We start from the raw sequence: 5,092 nt of genomic DNA on the forward strand, positions 1-5,092 counted from the left end.
TAAATATGGATATAAATCGGATGCAGAAAGTATGAATACCAAAATAGATATAAATCGGATAATTAAAATTTATGACCATAAAATTAAAAATATTATTAAATGGACGACAAACCAAGTTCATAGGATGTTAACATGATCATTTATTGTTTTTAAATCTTCATGAGTGCCATATAAAATTAAATATAATTATAAATAGAATTAAATATTCTAATACCGATTATATAGTTATCTAGCCATATTTATATTCAATTTTTTTAACAGATTAGATTAGAATATAGATATTAGTAGGATGTTTAATTTTTTTAATATCTAAATAATTTTAGATATAAAAATAAATCTGAACAAATATTATCTGATTTCACTTTCACATCTATATTATTTCAACGAAAGATATAACAAGCATCCTTAAAAAAATAAAAAGCTATCTGAATATTTAGCGCAAGAAATCGAGTCATCCACGGACTCCGTTGCCACCGTTCTTGATAACCTTCACCACCTCCACCCACGCCGCCTCGGACGACCCTCCATCCTTCCACGCCTCCTTCGCCTTGTCTGCCATCGCCGCCGCTCGCTTCCTCAACTCGCTCCCTCCCTCCGACTCCATCACCCACCTCACCTTCTCCTCCACCTCCTCCGCTCTGACCAACTCCTTATCGTATCCCTCCACCGCAACCGCCAGACCCATATCCTGCACCAGCATCACTTTATTCATCCTCTGCTCCGCGTAGAGAGGCCACGCGATCAAGGGCACCCCGGCGCACACCCCCTCCAGCGTCGAGTTCCATCCGCAGTGGGTCACGAAAGCGCCGACCGCTTCGTGGGCCAGCACCTCAACCTGCGGGGCCCACGACTTCACCACCAGACCCCTGTCTTTGGTCCGTTCCAGAAACCCCACGGGCAAAATCGCCTCCAGATCCGCTTCGAGCCGTGGCCCGGGAGGCTTGGCCGTCGGGTAGTTCTAAATACACCCCCCCTATTGCTCAGGACACCCCCCAAAAATTAAAAAAAAATTAAATACTCTCTACACCGCCCCATTTGCTAAGGACACCCCTAAAAAATTAAAAATTCCTAAATTACCCCCACCCTCCCCACCCCCCACCTCCCCACCCCCCGCCTCTGCCTCCTCCTCCTCCCCTCCTCCTCCGCCTATTCACCCTCCTCCTCCTCCTCCCTCCTCCCTCCTCCTACTCCTCCACCCCTCTACCTCCGCCCCCCATCCCCATCCCCTCTTACTCTGCATCCCCCTCCGCCTTCTCCCCCTTCTTTGCCTCCTCCTCCACCCCCTATTCCTCCCTGCTCCCATTCCTCCTCCTCCTCCTACCCCTCCTCCCCCTTCTCCTCCACCTCCCCCTCCTCCTCCTCCTCCACCTCCCCCTCCTCCAACTGCCCCTCCTACCCCTCCCCCCTCCGCCGCCTCCTCCCCACCCTCCTACCCCTCCTCCCCTTCCCTCCGCCGAACAGAAGGATTCTGTTCGGTTGAGGGTTGCCGAACAGAAGCCTTCTGTTCGGCACTGGATCGCCGAACAGAAGCCTTCTGTTCGGCACCGTTCAGCCGAACAGAAGCATTTTGTTCGGCGATCCAGTGCCGAACGGAGCACGAAACGGAGGAGGAGGAAGGGGTGTACTGAGAAAATTTCAAGGGCAATATGGTAATTACACTAAAGGTTAGTTTGGGTATTTTCTTTTTAATTTTTGGGGGGTGTCCTGAGCAATAGGGGGGGTGTATTTAGAACTACCCCTTGGCCGTCTGGTCTCCGTTCTTTGGGGCCCGCACCACCCACAGAAACCGATGTCCGCTTCTCTCTAATCCGGTGGCCGTTTCCTTAAGCTGCTCCGCGGCAAAGGAGCCCCTGCTCCCGAAGCACAAGAACACCACGCTCGCCTTCGGCTGCGAGTCAAGCCACGTGATGCACTCGTGCTTTTGGTTTCCCTTCGGCAATCAACGGCCCGATGCAGTAGGTGGGAGGCATTGGACGGCCAGGAAGGCAGACGCCGTCTCTGAGAGCCGTCACCGCCTGCGGCTCCAACGACTCGAAGGTGTTGATCAGGATGCCGTCGAATCTCGGTAAGCGCTCGAAGTGGAAGAGGAGACGTTTGTAGGAGTCGTCGTTCCGGTCTTGGAGTCGAGCCGGCATATCGAATGCCGGAATCGGCCGGATGCCGGGGAAGTTGATCGGGGCGATCCCGAGATCTTTTAAGTTGCCAGGAGTGGCGGAGTGGAGGATTGGAAGGTAGAGGTAGGCGGCGAGGTTGGAGGCGCTGGTGGTGAAGAAGATATAGGAGGGGAGGCCTACTTCGGCGGCGACGTCCAGGGCCTCGGTGCAGAAGAAGTCGACGACGAGGGCGCGGACGGCGGAGGTCTCGGAGAGGGAGGTGAGTACGGGGCGGAGGTGGGTCGTGGCCTGGCGGAGGATGTCGAACCTGAGGATCCAAGGGTCGGTGGGGGGGTTGGGGGGGAGGGAGACGGGAGGGAGGTGGTGGAAGGAGAGGGAGGGGTGAGCGGAGGCGGCGGCGGCGATGAATGAGTCGTCGGAGCCTTGCCTGAATGGGGTGTTGATGACGAGGACGGTGACGGCCAAGCCGTCGCGGAGGAAGAGCTTGGCCAGCTCCACCATGGGCACCAGGTGGCCCATGCCCGTCCCTGGATAGAGCACCACCATCTCCTTCATCGTTAGAAACTAGTGGTCGGCTAATAGAGCACCGAGAGGAAGGTATTATGGGAGAGTTGAGGAAGAGCTACTAGCTAGAGATAGCTAGAGATAGAGTTGAGGAGAGGCGGGCCACTTATGCCACTATGTATATTATGGGTATAGAATAGGAGACCGGAGTTGAGAATTTTTTTTTTTAGTATAACGGCACCTGACCGGAGTTTGTGTGCAGCCAACATATTCAGAAAAAAAGAGATATCATAAAGAAAGGAGACTAGAACGCGCGAACCAGCTGCGTTTATATTACTTGTAGTCCAAGTCTGCGGCTGCTCTTAGAATATACTTTTCAAAGTTGTATTCCAGTTCGCCCGGGTTAAGATATTTCTTGTCCCGGTTTCCTTTTTGATAAGGAACGTCGCGTTGTTGATGGATGAACCAGCTCGAAACTAAAAGTGCAGGTTGGCGGTGAAATAACAAGATGGTCCAACTAATGACAAGTAGTGTTTGGGCGTATAGAAGATGAAGAGAGATGTTGCATCCGCGACGAAGTCGCAGGATTTGGAACGAGATCGTATGGCGAAATTAGAAAATTCGGCTTGCTTTTCGTCAACGTAAGCAGTGACGCCCTGGAGAATAGAGCCACTTGGAAATTTTGGGATCGGCGAGGTGTTGAAGGCAGACTTAGAAGCCCGTATTGGTGACTATAGAAAGTTCTCGCAAGTGATCTGTTGGGGGAAAAATGTCCACGTTTGAAGTCACCAGGGCCCGACCAGAGCACGAGCCGGTCGGGCAGATCCCCTCCGAGCAGGGGCCGACCGAGCAGACCCCCTCCGAGCAGTGGCCGACCAAGCGTGCCCCTCCGACCAGGGACCGACCGAGCAGATCTCCTTGATCCAGAAGCACCCGAATAGCTCTACCAACCCAAAGACGTCTGACCTGCACGCTGAGGTCACACCCTCCCGCAGCACGACCGAAAGACTACATTTTGCCTTTGTCAATAATTAATGTGTATGGATCCTGCGGACATCCGGTTCACTCAACAATTAAAGCGTATGGCTGCCGTTGCCTACAGACATCGAGCCTCTTACGGCAAACCCGCTTGGCTACGAATGATGGCATGACTCCACGACGACCTAAGTGCTTTGGCCTAATCTTCTACAGTAATAGCATTGATTCACACGATCGAGCATTAATGCCCACTGCATGCCCAACTGTACGATAGACCGTTTTCCCTGTCACATCACAGGTAACCCGGCCCTCTCTATAAAAGGGAAACTCCTCCATTAGAGGGGGGATGGAAATACTGTTTGTTCTGCTTCTATCTCCGTTCATACACTCCCCTCCCTAACTTAAGCATCGGAGGGCCGGCGCCGGGAAGCCCGGCCACCGGCTTGTTTGCAGGTCTCCCGGAGGATGTCGTGCACCGTCGCACTGCCGCTCCCCGGTTCTCACCGGAGCCCCTCCTTCCTGGCCCACCGGTCGCCCCCGGGTCCAAATTCCAGCAACAGTTGGCGCTAGAGGAAGGGACCGAGTCGCGGCCATGAAGCTGAGAAGCAAGGGAGCTTCTAACGCCTCCCGACGTCCTCCACCTAGCCCCGGACACTCTGTCCAGAACTCGCCACCCCCGGCCGATTCGACTCCCCAAGTTCGGCCAGAGCAATTTGATACCCTGGTGCAGCAGGTCCAGGCCTTGGCCGCTGCTGTCCAAGGCCTGCAACCTAGGGGCATCCCGACAGCACCATTACCTCAGGCCCTAGCTCAGCCGGTCCCCCCTGTAAGTGGACCGGTCCTCCAAGGTCAAGACCTCCATGCCCGAGTATCCTCCTGGAGGGAACCCCCAGTGAGGGGTCCTGGCGACTGGCCGCAACCGTCAGAAGCCGAGTCAGTCCCAGGGCAGCCTGCGCCCGAGCGGACCACTGCGGTGATCCCCCAGAGTGACGAACTCGACAAGAAAGTCGAGAAGCTGGAGCGCCAGATTGAAGCGCTCCACTGCAGAAGGGCGGGACGCGAGGGTGACTTCGAGTTTACCACGAGGTCCCCCTTTTCCCAGCAAATCGAGGACGAGCCGGTCCTGCCGAGGTTCAAAATGCCCCAGGTGGAGCCCTACAACGGCACGACCGACCTCCTCGACCATCTGAAAAGTTACCGGGCCCTGATGGCACTGTAGGCATCCTCGGAGGCCATGCTCTGCAAGGCCTTCCCGGCGACGCTTCGAGGAGCAGCTCGGCTTTGGTTCGCCGGGCTGAAACCCAGCACGGTCTCTTCTTTCGAGCAGCTCGGCAGGCAGTTTGCCACCAACTTTGCTGCCAGCCAACCCCAGAGGCGGACTTCAGACTCCCTCCTCGACATAAAGCAAAGGGAGGGGGAGTCGCTCAGGGAATATTTGGACCGTTTCACCGCTGCAACCTGGGAGGTCCGTGAGCTGGACCAGTCAATAGCTATGT

General features: G+C 54.7%; 1 pseudogene; it reads right to left on the minus strand.

The window, feature by feature from the left end:
• Nucleotides 1–363: 363 nt before the first annotated feature.
• Nucleotides 364–2,863, minus strand: LOC120105321 (annotated as a pseudogene).
• Between the last annotated feature and the right edge of the window lie 2,229 nt (nt 2,864–5,092).

This window comes from Phoenix dactylifera, unplaced genomic scaffold, assembly GCF_009389715.1.
Source record: "Phoenix dactylifera cultivar Barhee BC4 unplaced genomic scaffold, palm_55x_up_171113_PBpolish2nd_filt_p 000257F, whole genome shotgun sequence".
In the NCBI taxonomy this organism is placed as follows: domain Eukaryota; kingdom Viridiplantae; phylum Streptophyta; class Magnoliopsida; order Arecales; family Arecaceae; genus Phoenix; species Phoenix dactylifera.